Source organism: Xenopus laevis, chromosome 4S (assembly GCF_017654675.1).
Source record: "Xenopus laevis strain J_2021 chromosome 4S, Xenopus_laevis_v10.1, whole genome shotgun sequence".
Taxonomy (NCBI): domain Eukaryota; kingdom Metazoa; phylum Chordata; class Amphibia; order Anura; family Pipidae; genus Xenopus; species Xenopus laevis.
The window spans coordinates 67,266,785-67,289,724 of NC_054378.1; positions in this window are offsets into that span (position 1 = coordinate 67,266,785).

The following is a 22,940-nucleotide window of genomic DNA, read 5'->3' on the forward strand; positions in this document are numbered from 1 at the left end:
CATAGGGTATTTTTTGGCATTTAGTAGCCACAACATGTAGCTGCTACTACTAGCTCAGTGGGTCTTCATCCTTATCCTATTAAAATGAACTTTCAGTATGATGTACACAGTGGTATGCAAAGAGAATAGGGCACACGTGAATGAGAACTAAGGGCTTCAATTGCCCTGTGCCTTGTTCTGAACTAAAAACCTGACACATGGTATAGCACTGGAAAGGGAGCTCTGCACTCTCTAGGGGTGGTTCACCTTTAAAGGGATACTGTCATGGGAAACATTTTTTAATAATTAATATTACTGCTCCAGCAGAATTCTGTACTGAAATCCGTTTCTCAAAAGAGCAAACAGAGTTTTTTATATTTAATTTTGAAATCTGACATGGGGCTAGACATACAGTATTGTCAGTTTCCCAGCTGCCCCCAGTCATGTGACTTAAGGTCTGATAAATTTCAGTCACTTTTTACTGCTGTACTGCAAATTGGAGTGATATCACCCTCCCTTTCTCCCCCAGCAGCCCATCAGCAGAAGAATGGGAAGGTTACCAGATAACAGCTCCCTAACACAAGATAACAGCTGCTTGGTAGATAAAAGAACAGCACTCAATAGTAAAATCCAGGTCCCACTGCGACACATTCAGTTACATTGAGTAGGAGAAACAACAGCCTGTCAGAAAGCAGTTCCTTCCTAAAGTGCTGTCTCTTTCTGAAAGCACATGACCAGGCAAAATGACCAGGCAAAATGACCTGAGATGGCTGCCTACACACCAATATTACAACTTGAAAAAAAATACACTTGCTGGTTCAGAAATGTAATTTTATATTGTAGAGTGAATTATTTGCAGGGTAAACAATGTCATTTAAAAATAAAAAGTACATCATTAAAATCATGACAGAATCCCTTTAAGTAAACTTTTGGTTGTCATTATTTTTATAGTTTTTAATTATTTGCCTTCTTATTTAGACGTTTTCCAGCTTTAAAATGGGAGCCACTGATCCCATTAAAAACTAATGCTCTGTAAGGCTACAAATTTATTTTTATTGCAACTTTGTATTACTCATTTTTCTGTTCAGACCCTCGCTTATTCATATTCCTGTCTCTTTTTTTTAAATCAATGCAAGGTTCCTAGGGTAACTAGGTTAAATAATTAAAAAATCACAAATAAATAATAAAAAATGAAAACCAATTGCAAATTGTCTCAGAATGGCACTCTCTACATCATTCTTAATGTTAACTCGAAGGTGAACAAACACCTGAATAAGCAAGTCATAGGTACAGGGCTTTGTGTTATCTGTAAAGCTACCATTAGCCCAGTTCAAGTTGCAGCACAAATTTTTGTCATACTAGAACCATGTATTTATAGGGGATGGAGGGGGTGGCCTAGGCAACAATAGAGATTGGGGCCTGTAACTTAACTTATATTGAGACTTTGGCTGTTGTTTAATAAAGAACAATTTTAGAGCAACTGTCAAAATAATTACTTTAGTTACCTAAATGTATAAAATACTCTTGTATTTTGTCTTTGCACTATTACAAAAATTTTACCTTAATTACTATGTGCTAGCTGGATCTCAGGTTTGCAATACTTTCTGCTTAGGTTTTGGGTCATACAATTATCTCCCAGCTGCGCACCAGTAATCACCAGGTGCTATTTAGTATCAGTCTCCTCCCATTAATTCTGCCCTATATTAATATAAGTCAGCTAGGAATACTCTTATCACAGCTATTATGTCCTGCATTGCTGCAAAGCCGGTTGTGTCTTGTATTCTGCTGTGCCCAGGTTCACTCTACATCCTTTGAGTTTGGGTTCTTGTTTTATGAAGCTAAAATAATTACAAGCTATATGCAGTTTAAGAGAAGACCAAAGGTTTTATGGAACAATTTATACACACAAAAGATTATAAATATAGAGGCTGATCCTTTTACAAGCCCAAGAGTTCTGTGTGTTTCTAATGGCATCCCTGACATCTAGCTTTGAGTTATATTTCTTCCTTGTGTTTGTGAGTCTGAATACCCAGAAACTCTTTCATAATAGGACAGAATTGCACAGGAGTTATTAGGGTGAAATGGTTACAGTAGTATAATGCACTGGTGTCTCAGAGCACATTTTTAGCCTTTTTAACTGGCATGTTTTTCTGGTTTATACATTACATCCACTCTTGAATCTGGTGGAGTAGTGTGGGACTTTCATAGGCCTGGAGTAACAATCTAAAGAGCATGTCCAGTCTAAAAGAGCTTCTCGCTGGTTGTTGACATGACCTGTGTGGAGTATAAAAAGGACACACGTTAAAAAAGAAAAGGACTGATCAGTGTTTTACTGTATATACAGAATCCTTACATTTGATAGGAACACATCAAAATTAAATCAATTTAAAACATTCATAAATGTCTTAAAAGTTCAAAAACAGATTAGGGATCTATTCTGTAATGTGAATCTGAAGCTCCATGCCTTAACGTTATTAAAACCTTTTAATATTAGACATAAAACAAAAGGAAATGGTATTGCTGTAGTTTGAGCTTCCAGGATAATAGATTCCAAAGCTGTAAATTATATTTTTTTACATTTGTTTTCAAACTGGATACATAAAGCATTGACTATAGTTACATTCTAGTAAATATTTTTAATTTATTTAAGAGCGTTGCTGGAACAAATGGAAGCTTGTTATTTTGCCATAGGACATCCCGTTCAGTGTGGACGCCCTTCACCATTATTAGTGGTTAACTCTAAATACTAAATTGCTAGTAATTCAGAATTGCTCTTCTGTACTAAGTGCATGGTTCGAAAGACAGCTCAAACCTCTGCTCCTATCAGGAAACTCCCACAAAGTGTTCTCTTTAGGCTGTGCATGGAAACACTTTTTTTGTTGCCCCAGCTGTGCTCACAAGGGAAGGCTTTGCAAAAATGGCATTGTGAAATATATTTTGTTTGGCTGCGAGTACTGTCAGCAGTAACAGGAAGTCAAGTTTTAAAACTTCAGGATTACTAAGGAGACTTAGGCTGTGACTAATCAAAAGATAGAGAAATTGCAAGGAAAGACTGGTCAGTAATTTACCTATTGCTGTTACTGTTATAAAACACCTGGACCACAAAGTTGTGCTTCTTTCAAATTAAGAAAAAGTATTGTCTAACATTGCACACTACTGTATTTTAAACAATTTTCATTTCTTAAACAAAACGATAATATTATATATTATATAGTTAAATACCAGTGTGCTCAACAGGAATATTTATCTCATGATTCAGCTTAAGAGGGGATGACCCCTTACTCAACTACAACTCCACTAAGATTGAACACTTCACAATTAAAGGTTCTAATACCGATTTTCTATCTTTGAGAAAATGTAGACTCTAAGGGGCAGATTTATCAAGGGTCAAACTGAAAATTAGAATTTTGTCAAATTCGACTAGGGAGTTAATCAAATTCGATTCAAGTTTTTTTTAAAAAAATTCGAATTTGATTTTCGAGATTTATCATACTCTGGCCCTTTAAGAACTCAAATTGGACTATTCGCTACCTAATACCTGTCAAATTACTGTTTAAGTCAGTGGGAAAGGTTCAGGGATCAATTTTAAGTTGTTAGCAGCCTTCTTGACATTCAAGTTTTTTTCTGAAAAAAAAACTCAAATCAAGTTTTTTTTAATTCGTATTGAATTCGATTAGAGTCTTCGGGTCAATTCTGTTTATCTGAGTTTTAAAAATTAGATTTTATTAATACATTTCGGTTAGTAGAATTTTGAGTTCATTGGAGCTTATGGGAGTTTTAAAAAAACTCATATGAATTCGAAATTTGACCCTTGATAGATGCACAAGGGGTAGATGGAAAAAAGTGCAATTTACCAATGACATATAAATAATTAGCGCTTACAAGAAGTAGTGCTCAGAAGTATTTCTGCCATGCAGGTTAATGCAGGCTCACCAGTGTCCCCTGATACTATCTTGGTTACATTTTTCAATGCCACACAATGCAAGGGGCATTCCAGGGGATGCTCACATGCTTCCCAGATCCAGCTCGCTCTTTATGAAGCATCGTTGAATGCAGGCAAAACAGCAGAGAGAACAGCACCCCTTTGAGCTCCATTCGAGAAGTGAAGGAATGTGAGTGGATGTGTAACATAATAGCCAGAACACTACTTGCTGCTTTGTAGCTCTCTTGGGGGCAAATTTACTAAAGGGCAAAGTGACTAACGCTGTTCACGTAACTTCGCTAGCGAAGGAGATAGACTCTAGCGGTACTTCGCTCCCTAACGCCTTGGGAATTTGCGCTCTGGCAAATGGGCGTAACTACACAAATTCACTAAGATGTGGATTTTACTGAACGTTACCTCTTGCACCAGACTTGCCTTCGCCACCTCAGATCAGGCAAAGTGCAATAGAGTAGATTGGACTTCCTCAATAAATAGTTGAAAAATTTTCTAAGTCCCAAAAAACACTAGCTTCTTTTCCTTTTTCAGGGTGATAGGCTGAAAAAGAGCGTATGTTTTTTTTTGGGTAACCGGCTTCCCCTCTACATTTCCTAACATATGGGACATAAACTATACACTGGGCACATGTGTAGGGCAATATAACAACTTTATTTTATTAAGGTTTCCCTGGGCTTGTGTAGTGTAATGTATTTGCTGCAACATATACGTCCATTGAACTTTAACTTCCCGCATATGCAGATTAGGCATTGCTAGCCCAACTTCGCTTCTCTTGGCGCAGTATCGTTAGAGCAACTTCGCCAGTCCTGGCGAATCTACGCCTGGAGAAGTGTTGCGATGTGAGCGTAGCCGTCGCTGGCAAATTTTTGGAGGTTAGTGAATTTTCCCCTTGGATTCCATCAGGCAGTAACCAATCAGTGACTTTAGGGGAGGGCACATGGATCATAACTGTTGCTTTTGAATCTGAGCCGAATGCTAAGAATCGATTGCAAACTCACTAAATAGTTATTTCCCATGTGGCCCCCCTTAAAGTCACTGACTAACTCTGAGTTAGTAACTCTCTGAGTTAGAGAGCTGAAAAGCAGGATTTTGTGTTCTGTTCTGTTAAGTTACACATCTGTTCTCTCCAGCCTTTATACAATACATTTTTGACTAACTAACTATATTAGAAACATTTTTTATTTTGCACAGCCTATCTATTTACCCAATTTTTATTTTTATACTAAACTGCTCCTAAACTGAAAGAAATGGACACATGGGAAGCATATTTGTACATAGCTCCTTACCTAACTGAGAAACTTGATGAGCTGTAGGAAGGTCCCAGAGAAAGTATTGAATTTCTATGCTTTAGCTATTGCCATACTAACCACTTCCCACTGAAGTCTTTACCTATTGAAAGTGTGCAAAGCACATGTATCTACTATTAAATCAGTACATTGGTCCCCATGCCACAACTGGTGTTATAGTATAAAGCACACCAGTTTATAGTATTATGGTTTGCCAATCTGACACAGTTTTTCCCTGTTTAGATGTGAATCACAGGAAGTATTTACAGGAAACCTTCTTTCCTTTACTTTTTGTTAAATAGTTGTTGGAATTTCAGGGTACAAATATGTGTTGATTTTGGCACAAGCAATATATTTACAGCAAGCAATCACTATCATAAACTCTTGGCCAGAAGAGCTGCAGAGAACATCTCTTGGACCGTACAAACTCCACAAGGAGATATATTTTTTTCAGATTTGTGGTAAAAATTGCCCAGTGTCAAATGTTTTTTCTCTCCTGCCAAAAGGTTCTTTATATACTGTGGTTACGGAATTATTCATTGCTGAAGCTGCATGTAGTGCTTGGAAAATGAAGACTTTGAACAAATATGTTAATAGTAATACTGCTATTAATGAAAGTTTCCCCTCAAAGTCATTTTGATTAGATTTAGATTAGGAGCATATGCAGTGACTTATAAAGTACATACCAGACACATTGACCAGTGGTTGTTCACAATCCTTTTTTAGGATGCTACACCCCTAAAATATGTATCAACTTTAGAATAAATGCAGGGACCTTTGTGTAATGTGTAAGAATAATTCCCAAGGGTAAATTCTTTTTACCCATTTAACTACTAAGGTAGTAGCTCATATAGCAAGTGCCACGTACTCAGATGCCCAGGACCATTTTTATAGTAGCTTTCATTGTATGGGGATGGGATCCGTTATATGGAAACCTGTTATCCAGAAAGATCTGAATTATGGGAAGGTCATCATCACCCGTAGATCATTTAATTGAATTAATTAAAACGTTTTACAATTATTTCACTTTTCTCTGTAATAGAAAAACCTTTTGGGACCCAACTAATATTAATTACTGGTAAGCCTTTAGGTGGCCATACACGGGCCGATAAAAGCTGCCGACAGACCGAGTCGGCAGCTTATTGGCCCGTGTATGGGGGCCCCCGACGGGCTTCCCCGATCGAGATCTGGCCGAAAGTCGGCCAGATCTCGATCGGATGGGGTTAAAAATCCCGTCGGATCGCGGCCGCATCCGTTCGTTGATGCGGTCCCGCGATCCGACCGCCCGTTTGCGAACGTGAAGGATCCGATCGTTGGGCCCTAGGGCCCACGATCAGATCGCCCGATGTTGCCCACCTCAAGGTGGGCATATCGGAAGGAGATCCGCTCGTTTGGCGACATCGCCAAACGAGCGGATCTATCCGTGTATGGCCACCTTTAGTGGGAACAAAAAAAACGATTGGGTTAAATTCAAGTTTCTATGTTTTTAGTAGACTTAAAGGGGTGGTTCGTCTTTAAGTTAACTTTTAACATGTTATAGAATGGCTAATTTTAAGAAACCTTTCAATTGGTCTTCATTATTTATTTATTTATTTTTTTAATTATTTGCCTTTTTCTGCTAACACTTTCCAGCTTTCAAATGGAGGTCACTAACCCCATCTAAAAACAAATAAACTGTAAGACTACAAATGTATTGTTATTGCTACTTTTTATTATTTGTCTTTCTATTCAGGCCCTCTCCTATTCATGGAGACAAAAAGGAACACCAAGAGCCCCAATAGTGTAATATGTTTTTACAAGGAGTAATGGTAGAGTAAACAAGTTAATACTCACAAACCAGGGTTACCAACCACTGTATAGGCAGGTGGGGAGATTATCCTGACCCCACTCAGGAATAAGATGTCGCTCTCTGTAGAAGAAGAAAACGGGGATGATACCCCTCCACTCGGGGTGGACTCGATATAGTAGTAAGACAAAACAGAGGCGCCAAAAGGATAAAATTAGCTAAAAACACTTAAAAACCCAATGGGTAATTCAGAGGAGGTAGTAGTGGACTTACCTCCTCCAAGCAGACACCAACGAAAGTGGTAATTTTCAGTAATAGTTTATTCACAAAACAGTATTGCAACGCGTTTCGCAGGCATTTCCTGCTTCATCAGGCAATGTGGAACGGGAGCAAAAACAACAGTGTCTTTGTATAAACACGCCAAGCACCTCTGAGCTACTTGTGGACGCTTGAGCGTGTTGTATAGTGTGACTAATTCTGTTTTATCTTACCTCTCCTATTCACTACCTGCACCCTATAAAGGAGGAGAAGTCTACATAGTGGCAAACATTGCATAGATGCACTTCATTAGATATGGGGTCTGCATTACCCCTTAGGAGGCTACAATAAAATGATTTCTCATTGTTGCCTATGCTCATCATCCATATAAGTAATAAGTGGGGTCCTATTCATAAAAATTATTTTAAACATGTCTGCTAACCTTCTTGAAATAAATAAATAAATGAAATAACATAAGGGGGCAAATTTACTAAAAGGCAAAGTGACTAACGCAGGCAAAACTTCACCAGCGTGACGTAATTTCGGTACTTCGCCGATTTACTAACGGTCGCTGGCGTAACTTTGCTAGTGAAGGAGATAGACTCTAGCGGTACTTCGCTCCCTAACATGTGGTGAATTTGCGCTCTGGCGAATGGACGTAACTATGCAAATTCACTATGATGCAGATTTTACTGAACTTGCGCAAGAAAATTTTTCTAAGTCCCAAAAAACGCCACGGTCTTCTCCTTTTTCAGGGTGATAGGCTGAAAAATAGTGTACATTTTTTTGGGGGGTAACCGGCTTCCTCCCTACATTTCCTAACATATGGCACATAAACTATACACTGGGCTCATGTGTAGGGCAATATAACAACATTATTTTATTAAGGTTTCCTGAGCTTGTGTAATGTAATGTATTTGCTGCAACATATACGTCCATTCAACTTTAACTTCCCGCCGTATGCAAATAAGGCAACACTAGCGCAACCTCGCTTTGCTCGGCGCAGTAACGATAGCGTAACTTCGCCAGCTTTCGGCTCCCTGGACGCAACTTCAGATTTTAATGAATCAGCGTTGTCCTGCCGAATCAACGCTTGGCGAAGTGTTGCGCTGTGAGTGAAGCCGTCGCTGCCGAATTTTCGGAGGTTAGTGAATCCTTAGCCAAACTTCAGCTTTATTTGATTACCCGCCACAAGCAGCAGAAAAATGTACTAATGTTTCTAATAAAAAATTATCGTTTTAAAACTGAATTTGTGGAGTCAAAAACAGGGAAAAGCATACCACATAGATACAAGTAGAGAATATCGTTTATATTTCATTTTCAGTAGATCAGTAATTAATTTATTATTTCATTTATAATTAATTTATTGTAATGCACAAAGGATGACTGTATCCTAGAATGAATATTTAGTAATTGAGAAGATGCTAAAGGAGTTGCAGAGATGCTTAATATCATTGCTTTGATTTTGCATGTAAGGCAAGGAAGTAATACAGGAAGTGGTTTCGTGAAGCAATAGCTGGAGTTAGATGCAGGCAAGCTTAAGAAACATAGTAGTCTTATTCATCAGATGCAAATTTCAGAAATGGGCACATCTTTTTCTTCTTCAACAATCATCTTGCAGATCTGAACATCAAGCAGACGTAATTTTCACTTTCTCACATTTGCTGGGATCTTTGTTCTTCTACAATGTTCGCATGTGAAAAATATAACATTGAATATCTCATCTTATCTAATAGGTTGCATACGAATTAGAATAGCAAAGAAAAAAAGCATTTCAGGAAATATATAAATAGGCAACAATATGAATTCAGGCATATTAAAACTCTGAATTTAATATAACAGTGCCCCCATGGGGATTATGGAGGAGTGGAAGGGACACTCATCTTGAAGACCAGTTAGAGTAAGGCATTTTTGCTCTACTAGATATACTTGAACCCCAAATGGAAGGTAAATTAGGGCAACATTTGAAGTGACAACTTATTTGCTGTACTAGATATCCTTGGAACTGAGGCTCAATGACTGATACACCAATGTTTTCCTTATATCGTTACACTCTATAAGGGGTTGTTCACCTTCAAATTAACTTTTAGCATGACATAGAAGAGTGAAGTTGGAGTAGATCTGGTAAAAAGGGATGTTTTTTTTTTATTTTACAACCCCAGAGCAATGACCAAAACTCTTTCTTACTGTTTTTTTTTTTTTTGTATCTTACTCTTTGTATTTTCTTACAACATTGAGCACATTCACATTTACTATATGAACATTAGACCATTGTCTATGTGCCAACTAGGTCACTGATAACAACCTCTTATTATACAATTATTATTTTATTGTAGGGTGGAATGTGTAAAGTCCTTAAAGGGGTTGTTCACCTTTATATGAACTTTTAGTATGATGTTGTGAAAAAAGAAACTCACCCTGGTGGTCCAGTGGTGCGGCGGGGACGCCCACCGCACCGCTCCTCTTCGCCCGTCATTGCGGCTACTTAGGGCACGCGCGCCCGCGTCTCGGTGGTAATATTGATACGGGCGCGCTGGTGTAATGACGTCAGCGCGCAAAGGCGCAGAATTCAAAAGGGTCTTTAAAGGGATCCCATTCTTTATTCATTGCCCGTGATAGGTTTATACCTGGTGCTTTCGAGCTTTTGCTGTCTTGTATCCTGAACCTGTTTGATTCCTGTTGTGACCCCTGCCTGGCTTCTGACTATTCTGACCTCTGGATCCTGACCCTCGCCCGACTACCCCTTCTGATAAATCTCTTCTGATTGATCTCCCGGTTTGACCCTTGCCTGCCTGACTACACTATTTCTCTGCCTGCCTCGACCCAGCCTGATCTGACTTTGATTTCGTCTCACGCCTTGTACTGTGACCTTCAGCTCAAAGACTCTGCCTTACTGTTGTGCCCCTCTGCTTGTCTAGAACCCTTTGCCTTGCACCTCTCATTTTAAGACCTGGCAGCATCTGAATAGCTGAGGGCTCCTCCCGAGGCCAAAGGCAGCTGCTACAGGCAGAAGCAGGAGCCGAGACCAGGGTGCTTGGCATCGTTTCGAGAATTAGGGTGCCAACCCTTACAGATGTTAGAGAGGGATATTCTGAGACAACTTGCAATTTTTTTTATTTTTTGATGTTTTTGAGTTATTTATCTTTTTATTCAGCAGCTCTCCAGTTTGCAGTTTCAGCAATCTGGTTGCTAGGGACCACAGTACCCTAGTAACCATGCATTGATTTGAATAAGAGACTGAAATATAAATAGGAGAGGGTCTAAACAGAAAGATTAGTAATACAAAGTAGCATTAACAATACATTTGTATTTAGATGGGGTCAGTGACCCCCATTTAAAAACTGGAAAGAGTCAGAAGAAAGGGACAAATAATTTAAAACCTATACAAAATAAATAATTAAGACCAACTGAAAAGTTGCTTAGAATTAGCCCCCACTCCAAACTATTCAAGAATATCAAATCAGCTGGTGATTCACCAAAGAGTAGAGGGGAGCACCTGACATTATTTAGTGGTGAATGCAATCTTTCCACGTGCTGTATTGATAATGATTGGACACACACTAGCACACATTTGCTTATGTTTAGGGTTAATGTTAACAGCTTTTTAAGGTCCCTTAGCAGAAAGATTAAAACAGACATGGACAACATAATTATTAACAACACAGTATGGATGCAGCTATTATATTAGGTAAGTCAGTTGGCATTCTTACTCATGATGTTTGCACTCTTCAAAGAACATTGTGAATATATGATTTCTTCTAAAGCTTCTTTTCCAAAGAGAAAATTTTTTTTAATCATTGCATGCAGCCTCAAAAACTAGAAGAGGCCTTGGCGTGTAGACCTGGGAAAGGGCTGGCCTGGTAATCTATTCTTATATATTTTTCTATTGTTGCCTTAGTTCTATAGAAACCAAGGCTTATGTAATTTGATATTGGTTAAAAAAAACCTTTTTAAAGGAGTGCTAAAAAAACCAAATCTAAAATGAAAAATGCTTCAGATATCACTATATTTCCAGCACTGTGCGTGTGTTACATACGTGGCTATTTTAAAGGTCTGCCTGTACTTATAAGAGCAGTTTCACTCTAATTTCCTAATTGCTTCCTTAGTATAGCGACTCTCCTTCCTGGCACATCCAGTTCTCCAAACCACCAGCTAATTAGGGCCATTGCTATTCTTGTTCCAAGCCCAGATGCCAAAAAATGATTCCTTTAAGGTTTCAGTTACCACAAACTGTTTTTAGCTGCTCTAATGTGCTTCTGCTTTCACATTGTACCCATGTGCATTCTGGTTGTGACATTCTGGGCATAGTAGTTTTACTTTAGTCTATGTGTTTTCCATTAGCAAAAGCAGTTTATTTCAATGTACATCAAACTAATTTATGACACATCACAAATCCCTTCAAATTAAAATGGAAAGAGAAGATACTTTTATTGTTTTTTTTTATTCATGTCGAGATCACTAAACTGTACATTTGCTTTGCTGTTCTGCCCTCTACCTTCTTGCAGTTTCTAAATTCAGCAATTTCTATGCCCCATATCTCTCTCTGTACAGTTTTTTGGGGTTTTTTTCTGTGATCTATTAACTTTTTGGCAGAGGGACCCTTATAGTCCAAGGGCCTGATAGCAGTTGTAATTCCTATAACTATTCCACTGGTGTTCAATCAGGAGCTGTGATTTTTTTTTTCCCCGTGATTTTATGCATATTTATTACAATCACACATCGGTAAATCATGACTGCAAAGTTACAGTGAAAAACATCATGGGAATTTGTGAACTGCATTTTTCCATGCATCTACATGGAAGCTGAAATGGCACAAAATCATCAATAGTTAAGATATACCACCTACTGACTTCTACTGCATCTTAAAAGGTTTTAGGCGACTCCATTTTTAAATCACACAAAATTACTGAATCATGATTTCCCATGAGCCAAATGGTGACTGTGCAAATCACGGTTGTTATTTTTAGCTGAATCTCACAATCCTACGGTATTAAAAAACGTCAACAGACCTTAAAAAACAAAGCATCAACAGGGTATGAAATACAGCACAAACATATTTGGCAGACAAAACTATTTTGGATTTACAGGTATAGGATCTATAAGGGATCCTTCCATGATGCTGATTATTATAATTTAAGGCTGATAAAAATCATATTATTGTTTTGACACCAATATGGATGGATCTTAAAAGGAAGAGCAGCACAGCGGAGCTCCCAGGCACCATCTTGTGCAGTGCAGGGAGGGAGAGGGGGCAATGACAGGCAGTTTAGGGAGCATTTGTTATAGGGGATTTAGTTCTCCTTTAAATGCAAGTTCTGTTTGTCTAGTCTAAAGGGTGACCTCTGGTGCATTGAACTTTCATATGAGAAAAAAGTTCCCCCTACTGTCTATAAATGCCCTGTAAAGAGTCATAATGTCCCCTCACAAGCACCTGTTCTCCTATGAAAACAACCCCAATTTGTTTACCCTCAACCCTCATAGATTAAATCCTTCATACCATTGGGTTATCCATAGGGGATATAGCAGGAAAGACGAAAGTGAGAGTCACAGGTTAAGATGGGAGAAAAAATAAATGTGGGTATCATTCGTGAGAATGTGAAAGGTATAAACAGTGAGTTTTATATGTGTTTTAAGATGTTTGTAAAATGGGGTGCTAGTTTTAATGTGTTAAATCACCACTAAGGGACAATAATGTCCTTTAAAATAATTTTCTAAGTGTAATTTTCAACCCAGCAGAAGAAGGTATAAAAGGAGGGGCTGCGTCCAAGTTGAGCACTTTGAAAAGTCAGTATAGTAAGTGAGCGAGCACTAGGTGCACAAGCTAATGAGGGTGTGTAGTATGGGCAGTTGTGGTCCCTACGAGAAGTAAGGGGAATTCGATTCCAACTGACACCCCATTAGCCAGGGAACCAGCTTCAGTATAGGGGTGGCTAGTGAGAGCACAAGAGGCTTCTGACCAGAATCCGTAAGAAAACGGCCTAACTGGGGAAGAGTAGAGGGGTATAGCCCAGAAGGTATCTGGCCATTATTGGAGAGTGGGGGGATACGGGTGTGAAATACCGGACCACTGGAGCAGTTAGGTAGGAAAGAATCCTAAGGAAACAAAAAAGGAAAAAATAGAGTAATTGCTTAGTGAAGTACTGGCCTGTAAACAAATATTTGGATTGTATGACTGGTACAGACTGTATATGTGGAACAAGTGTACTGTATGCCTCTAGTGTGCTGTGAGTTAATAAATGTTGGCTGTTGCAAGTCAGGAGTCCTTGTATTTGTCGCTACCCGGGATGGTTCCAGCGAGGTAACGGCAGGGTGAAACAACAGGGGTACCGTCATTTTAAGAGCCAGCTACCCTCCTTACAGGTTTTCATCAAGAGCCAATGGAGAACTAAATATTTAATAGACCTCCAAGTACCTGTACCTCCAAGAAAATACATATTTGGGTGCTAGAATCTGTCACTGTGTTTAATGATAAACATATCCCTTTTAGCTTCATATTTATCGCTCTCTGTTTTCAGAAAATATTTATTCACTTCTCCCAGCACATATACTGTAGTTATAGTTATTCATGTTCAGCAAGGTGTTTTGCATTATGTAAGTGTTCCCTTTGTAATTATTTTTTATTGCTTTTTGCCATATTATTGTTGAACCTCAGCATAGGGAGTGACTTTTAAATAAGTTAGTTGAATGATAGCAACGAGAAGGCCATCCTCCATAGTCTCCATTTAAATCAAACCAAATCAAAACTATTTTCTTGTACCTTGTACTTGATCCCAACTAAGATATAATAAACCCTTATTGGAGGCAAAATAATCCTATATATAAATTTAAAATTTAAATGATTTTTAGCAGACCAGGTATGGAGATCCAAACTACAGAAAAAAAACCTTATCCAGAAAAACCCAGTTACCATGATGTATGTGATAATTTATGTATAATTTAAAATATATAAAATATATAATATTAATAACATGAATACAATTCAAACATTTAATGAAACAATTCAAACTCCAGATCGCCCAGTACTTCTACGTGCCCTTTAACCTGTGCTCCAGGGGCAGGTAGCATCTGGATATCTGTAACTGCTTCCCAGAAGAGTGCTACTGTATATTGTGGCCGACTAAAGGACATGGTTCACTGACGCTATTGTGTTTTCCACATAAATGACACTACCATAAAAGCAATAGGGTTGCGATGTCAACTTTCCGTTTCAGCTAAAACTGACATTTCCCTGCGTGCCCTAAATTGTGTGACTTGTGCACTTGCATCCTCTGTAATCATTGTTCTTTCAAACTCCCACACACTATAAACAAAGAATATTCCCTATGTGCTTTCCAAACAATGGTCAGAAAGAAAGTGAAAACTAAAAAAATATAAACAAGAGTCGAGTATAAAGCACATTCACGCACAGGTTGTTTGGCCGATTAAACAGATAATATAATATCCAAATTATAGTATATTCCCTTCAAATTATTAGGTAATATTGCAAATTCCAGCAGATAAAATATTTCCTGGAAAAGACTCCAAGGGGCAAATTCCCTAACTGGCGAAAATTCGCCAGCAATGGCTTCGCAGCCATCACAACATTTCGCCAGGCATAAATTCGATAGGACAACGTCAATTCCCTTAAGTGTGAAGCTGCGTCCAGGGCGCCAAACGATGGTGAATTTTCGCTAGTATTACTAGAAGATGCGCTAGCGTTGCCTAATAAGGTTGGAAATGATAAAGTTACATGGACGTATATGTTGCAGCAAATACATTACATCACACGTCCAGGGAACCTTAATAAATAAAATAGAGTTGTTATAATGCCCTACACATGAACCAGTGTATAGTTTATGTTCCATATGTGGGAAAATGGAGGAGGGAACCCGGTTACCCAAAAAAAAATTTACGGACCTTTGCAGGCTATCGATCAGAAAAAAGAAAAATACACCAATGTTTTCTGGCACTAAAAATTGAGGAAGTCCTATGCACTCCATTGCACTTCGCCTGGTCGGAGGTGGTGAAGGCAAGTCTGGCGAATAAGGTAACATTCAGTTATATCAGCATCTTATTGAATTTGCGGAGTTACATCCATTCGCCAGAGCAAAAATTGCATTAGAGTGCAAAGCAATGCTAGCGTCTATCTCATTCACCGAAGTGATGCCTGCACCCGTTAGGAAATCTGAAAACTTCCGAAATGACATCACGCTGGTGAATTTTCACTTCGGCCCCAAGCCTTTATTTATGAAACCTGTTATAGTCTGTTACTCTTGCAATTAGGGGGTGCGGCATATTACCACTCAGATTGTGAAAAAAGCCAGCACCTGGTACAATGCATTCCCCCAGAACTCTATGGAGCATATTCACTAAAGGGCTAATTTTCGCCAGCGAATGATCCCCCACATTTTGCAGAAATTCATTTCCAGTACTCTAATTCACTAAAATGCTAGAGTTAATTTGTCAGCGCAAGCATTACTTAGCGATCTTTTGCTAGCGTTCAATTCTGCCTAGCTAAACTTTGTTAGTACTCTTACACTTAGGCCAATTTAAATAGGACGGGTAAATATAGGTCCTATAGATGGATTTATTAGAGATGTTAGTGCAAATGCTTAAAGTGGCCACTTTTTATTACACATGTCCAAGGAATACAGGATATGATGTCACTGAGATAAGATTGAGGAGGATGTAGCTTCATCCTATCAGTTCGCCAGGTCTAAGGTGGCGAAGGAAACTCTGGCGAACGAGGTAACATTCTGAAAAATTCACACTTAAGTGATCGTTGACCTGAGTGAAAATTCGTCTGGCGATATGGTGCAAAACTGTGTTAGTGACGGTCTTTTTCGCTAGTGAATTGTTGTCTACGCCTGTTAGTAAATTCACAATGTCCTGTGGGTGAGATTTCTGGTGAATTTTCGCTAGCGACGGCCACTTCTCCCTTTAGTAAATACGCCCCTATGTGAGGTCCCTTATGAGGCACAGCGTCACTGCATATACTGCCTTCAATTGCAATTTTGCATAGTAAATTGTGCTATATAATAAAAAATGCAATTAGATCATACTTTCATGCAAGGTTTCACAAACGGAAGCATATTGGAATTTGATAGGGCTAATTAACGGCTACTGCTGCACCCAGAATCAACAACTTTTTAAATGCCATCAGCCAAGGGTGCACTTATATCTGTGGGACTGGCTGCTGACCATTGGAGATAAACAATGTAATGAATACCACTCAATCAGCATCCAGTGAACTGACTAACTTCCTTTAATTCTTTCATTTAACCTCACCTTCTAATTAAAATGAAACTAGTTTCTGTCTTTATGGCATGTCTGGAATGTGGACTTTCTACTGCCAGAGCAAATGGGTCAAGCTTCTGCCTTCCGAAACATAAAGGCAGCTTTTCTTAAAGCAGCGATTGTTCCGGCAATGTTTTAGCTTCTTGAATTCCAATCTGAGAATGAGAATTTATTGTTCATGCTTTGTTTTGATGTGCTGCTGAAATGGAATTTTGATGCTGGAGATAACTATAAAATGGGCTCAAGTATACATTGGCACCCATAAATTAAATATACGCAGCACTTGATGTATTTTCCATTCTAAGAGACAGCAGAAGAGATAGAGAACATTTTACATAATAAAAAAAAAGAACTGAACTTGGATAAAGGTACTATATGCACATAAAGATGAGTTTAAAACTAAACATTTTTTTTTTGAGGTAATGCTTCATTATCCAGAGATACGTTCCTGCAAAAGTTGTGATGCTCTAGTCTAAATGACTATGATATTATAATTAAACTTGATTTATGGTTGTATAAATTCACCCAGATTTGCTATTGTTTTTCCCAGGCCTGGATTTGTGGAAAGGCCACCTAGGCCCGGGCCTAGGGTGGCAGGATTTCAGGGGGGGCGGCATGCTGCCCAACCACACCCACATTGGTTCAAAAACACTGGGAATGCGTTGGAGATACAATCATTTTTAAAATTTCCCCATTGATGATGAAAATTTGCACGAATAAAGGGGAGAGGACAGGGGCGACGAACGGCAGTGGGCCTAGGGGCGCCCACTATGTAAATCCGGCCCTGGTTTTTCCAGAGCCTCTGGCTGTAAGCCTGCCATCTAACACAAAGTGGAGTACTGTTCTCTCCATCGCCTAAATTAATTTGAAAAACTTTATTTGAATTAATTTGGATGAAATTAAATGAATTGGATGAATATGTTGCGTGGTAGGTAATGGCACATATTCATTATACCGCATTCAGTCCTTCTATACATGATCTTCATAATGTAGCAGATCAACCCCGATTGTGTAGCAAGTATACATACATGAGAACAGGGATGCAGAATTTGGCTTGAGATTCAGATGGATCCGAATACGTTTTTGCAGGACTAGCCAAAACCTTAGTGCTTAGCAGAAGTGAAGCCTAAGCCTTAAAGGGGTTGTTCAATATTTATTCAGTTTTGTTGTTTTTAGATTGTTCACCAATAATAAAGTTTTTTTTAATTACTTTCTATTTTGTATTTGTAATTGTTTTTCTAATATTGAAGTGTAAAGTTTAATTTTTCACCTTCTTGTCTTTCTGAAGCTGCTAAAGGGGGGGGGTCACCGACTCTGTAAACTGTTCTAAATTGATACATTTAGGGGCCGATTCATCAAGAGTCGAATATCGAGGGTTAATTAACCCTCGATATTCGACTAGGAACTAAAATCGTTCGACTTCGAATATCGAAGTCGAACGATTTAGCGCAAATCCTACGATCGAACAATCGAAGGATTATTCGTTCGATCGAACGATTAAATCCTTCGAATTGAACGATTTGAAGGATTTTAATCCAACGATCGAAGGAATATCCTTCGATCAAAAAAACTCAGGCAAGCCTATGGGGACCTTCCCCATAGGCTAACATTGACTTCGGTAGCTTTTAGCTGCCGAAGTAGGGGGTCGAAGTTTTTCTTAAAGAGACAGTACTTCGATTATCGAATGGTCGAATAGTCGAACGATTTTTAGTTCGAATCGTTCGATTCGTAGTCGTAGTCGAAGGTCGAAGTAGCCCATTCGATGGTCGAAGTAGCCCAAAAAACACTTCGAAATTCGACGTTTTTTTAATTCGAATCTTTCACTCGAGCTTTGTAAATGTGCCCCTTAGTCAATACATTCCTTATCTTTGGGCCTGATGAACAGAATCCCTGAGTTTCATTAAAGGCAGCTGTTAGAATTGATACAATAGTTGCTAATATTCCACAGATGCTGCTGAGAAATGTATCAACTAAATGTAAGAAATTGTAACAGTTCAGGTGCTCCTGGGTCATTGAGCTGCCAGACTGAAACACCAGAGACAGGAACATTAAAATTTAAACTTCAATTTTGGGAAAATAGTAAAAAAATAAAAGATGGAAAGGAATTAAAAAAAATCTTTGTTTATGATGAACAATCTGAAAACAACTGAACCAGAAAAACGTGTTTGGAAGGTGAAATTTAACTTTTAAAGGAAAACTATACCCCTCAAACAATGTAGGTCTCTATAAAAAGATTTTGCATGAAACAGCTCATGTGTAAAACCCTGCTTCATGTAAACAAACCATTTTCATAATAATATGCTTTTTTTAGTAGTATGTGCCATTGGGTAATCCTAAATAGAAAACTGCCATTTTAAAAAATAAGGACCGCCCCTTGGGATCGTAGGATTCACAGTGCACACAAACAAACCATATATGTTAGGTCACATGAGCCAATTAACAGAGTTGTGTCTTTTGCTTCCACACTACTTCCTGTTACAGTTAGAGTTGTAGTTTTTCCTGGTCAGGTGATCTCTGAGGCAGCACACAGACCATCACAAATGGTGGTTCAAGGCAAGAGATGTAAATGGCCAATATTTACTTAAATATGTATTCCAGTTTGATAAGATTATTAAGGGGCAGATTTATCAAGGGGCGAAGTGAATTCGAGGGAATTTTTGAAGTAAAAAAATTTGAAATTCAAAGTAATTTTTTCGAAGTACTGTCTCTTTAAAAAAACTTCGACTTCAATACTTTCCCAAATTAAACCTGCCAAAGTACTATGTTAGCCTATGGGGACTTTCTACAGCATTTTTCTAAGTTTTTGGAAGTCAAAGTAAAATCATTTGATCGATCGCTGAAATCCTTTGAATCGTTTGATTTGAAGGATTTAATCGTTCAATCGAATTATTTTACTTCGACCGCAGGATACCCAAATTCGATGAAAAAAACGTCAACTTCGATATTCGAAGTCAAAGTATTTAAATTTGATGGCCGAGTTTCGTATTTTTAACTTCGAAATTCGACCCTTGATAAATCTGCCCCTAAATGTGCCACTTAGTTTGATATAAACTATCTGTTGCTTAAGTATTCATTTTGGGGGTATAGTTTTCCTTTAAATTAACTGTTAGTATGATGTAGAGTGATATTCTGAGAATTTTTTTTAGCTATTTCACATTTTATTCAGCAGCTTGCCAGTCTGCAATTTCAGCAATCTGGTTGCTAGGGTTCAAATTACTTTAGCAACCATGCATTGATTTGAATAAGAGTCTGGAATAGGAGAGGCCTGAATAGAAAGACAAATAATAGAAAGTAGCAATAACAATAACTGTGTAACCTTACAGAGCATTTGTTTTTATATAGGCTCAGTGACCCCCAATTGAAAGCTGGAAAGAGTCAGAAGAAGAAGGCAAATAATTAAAGAAACTACACAAAATAAAGACCAAATGAAAAGTTACTTCGATTTGGCCATTCCGTAAAATACTAAAATATAACCTACAAATATTAAAAATATAATGAGGCATCTCCCTCTTTCAGTTTAAGATGCAACATCAGTCTGGTTACAAATACATTAGTTGTGTGTATTAGAACTGAGTGTGGTAAAATGATTTGAGTGGCATGTGTAAAACTGAGCTGGGATATTAAATGAACAAGAAAGCTTGTTTCAGTGCTTACACTACAACACAACCTTATAACTTAAAGTCTGATTTTCATTTCACAGCTTTTCCTGTTGCTTGCAGCCTTTAAGGAACAAGGGGAAATAATCAGTCTCTGTCCCCAGACACCATTCCAACAGAGGGAAGTTCATTTGCAGCTTCACTCAGAATATTTACTGATCAGGTTACAGACATTTTATATAGTAGCACTGTGCCAAACTTTTCATTTTGTGTGAAGAAACAGTGACACCTTGTGGCGTTTAATTGAAAAAATGATTCTGTAACTGAATTTCATGAGTGGTCTAGTTTTTCTTTTGAGGGTATGGAACCAAAACACTCGTTTAATATTAATATGCTTAATACAACTAGGCAGAACAATTGTGCTGCATAAAGAGTGCTTTTCAAGAAAAAGGGGCAACTAATTTTTTTTTTTTTTTTTTACAAATGTTCTTTTGTAGCTGAAGGAAAACATAGGTTAATAATTAAATAATAAGTTAATAAGAAGTTAAATAATAAATAATTAAATAATAAGTTAAATAATAAGTGTTTTTTCTTGGCTCCTTATAGTTCTCCTCACCATATTTCATCTATCTTTTCCATATGGTTTCAGACTCAGAAGCCATGTTCCAACATCTTGCACTGATGTGACCGGACAAGGCTGAAATAAAAATGCTTTCACTGCTTGTTCAGGTTGTTTCCATTATGATGCAGTTTTCTAAACAGGGAGAGTGCCTATGGCCCACTCACGAAACTGGAAGTAGTCATCCCGAGTTATACTGTTGTGTTGGAAACTGAAACATCAGGCTGGGAGCTATATGGACAAAATATGGAAAATAACCTTTATATAATACACAAAAGCCATGAATATCTTGTAAATTATATCCTTATAAACGGTGAGTTCTGATGTCATCAGTTATAAACGGTGAGTTCTGATGTAATTTTTGTCACATGACTCACTGAAACTTGTGTATTATAATAAATAAAGTACCCCCAGTTGCAAAATATGAGGATATTAGAAGTTACCTCGGAGTTCCATGACCTGTATAAAAACACTCGGCCTTCGGCCTCGTGTTTTTATATGGTCATGAAACTCCTCGGTAACTTATAATATCCTTATATTTTACAAAAGGGGGTACTTTATTCACTATTTATCCCCCATCTATCTATGATTTCCTTTTTTTAAAGTTATCACTTGACAAAAGGTCACAACTATGGTTTGAGGTACCGCATTTAGGGATCTGGAATATTGTCATTTGGGTTATGCAAACTAACAGTTAATTTTTACTTGCAAGCTGGAACTTAGAAACCATGTCTATAAACAACGATAGTGTAATACAGTAAATAATCTCTTGGCTAACTGTTCATTTTTATCATATTACCTATATGTGATCGGAAAAAGGTTTTATCAATAAATAGTCCAGCAGCAATTTAAAGGACAATACCTGCATCATGTGAACCATTTTGACTACAGGCTTTAGGCCTCCTCTTGCCAGGTCAGACAGGCGCCCAGAGCCCACCGGGGCTGCTGTCTCAGGGCAGGGCCCCCCGACCCAGCTGCAATCCCCCTTTACCCCTCCTGACCCCCACCTCCACGCTGAATGCGTACCTGAATTTTTAGCTTCAAGAGGGAGGTCAGGGACAGAAACAATGGATTTTGGCAGGAAGCAGGTCTGGGCCCAAGAGCCTGGTGGCTTGAATGAGAGACTGGAACATAAATATTAGGGGGACTGAATAGACAGATAGTTAATAAAAAATAGCAATAAAAAATATAAACATTGTAGCCTCACTGAGCGATAGTTTTCTTAGCTGCCAGGGTCACTGACCCCTATATGAGAGCTAGAGAGAGACAGAAAAGCAAATAATGACACAAATTGAAAGGTTGCTAAGAAAAACCATTCTATAACATACTTAAAGAAAACTTAATTACCCCTTTAAGTATACATGCGGCGTAGGAATTGGCAAATCTGACTTGTTTCGCTGAAAATTCGTGAAATGGCAAAAAATTTGCCAAATACATTGAAGTCAATGGGGCATTTGTTACATGATATTTTTTCAAACCACACAACACACTTTTTTTTAAACTATACATTAGGGCCTATCTGTGTTTTTTTAGCAAGACAACATAAATATTTTGCTCATCCCTAGTGCTAAGAGTTCTGTATAGGATGGAGGTTCTGGGTGTTATTTGTGCCTGATTGGGGAGCTGTGGATTGACAATGCAAGCATTGAAATTTATATAGAAAAAAGATTGCATGCTGGTACTTGTGCATGAGTGCAACTGGCAAAAATCTGCTGGTATGCTTACAATGAGAATTGGGCAGGCAGGGGTACAAACCCTGAAAACAGGAAAGCTGGCTTGTGCTGAAATGTACATGATACATTGAAAACACGTTGTAATAAAATGACACAATTATACATTATAAAGACACCCCAGTAATACAATGTTATTCCTATTAGATGCCACCCTGAAGTTTTGTAACCTTTCCAAAAGCAATGAGACTATCTTTATTGTCTGAATATTGAACATAAGTGGCCACACTCCCTCTGTCATAAAAATAGATGGTGCGATATTCAGTGAAATAAATCATTTCATTTAAACCAAGGTTCATATGCAAACTAATAATTGAATCCGCTTCAGTTATATCTTGCCACAGAGCCATTGTCTGACTAACTTATATAATATGTGGCCTGTTCACTGCTCTGTTCTAATGTGCTGATTTGACTGATTTCCTGATAATGACCTGGCTAAAGGACTTTGCATGGCCTTTTCCCTCTGACTCAGT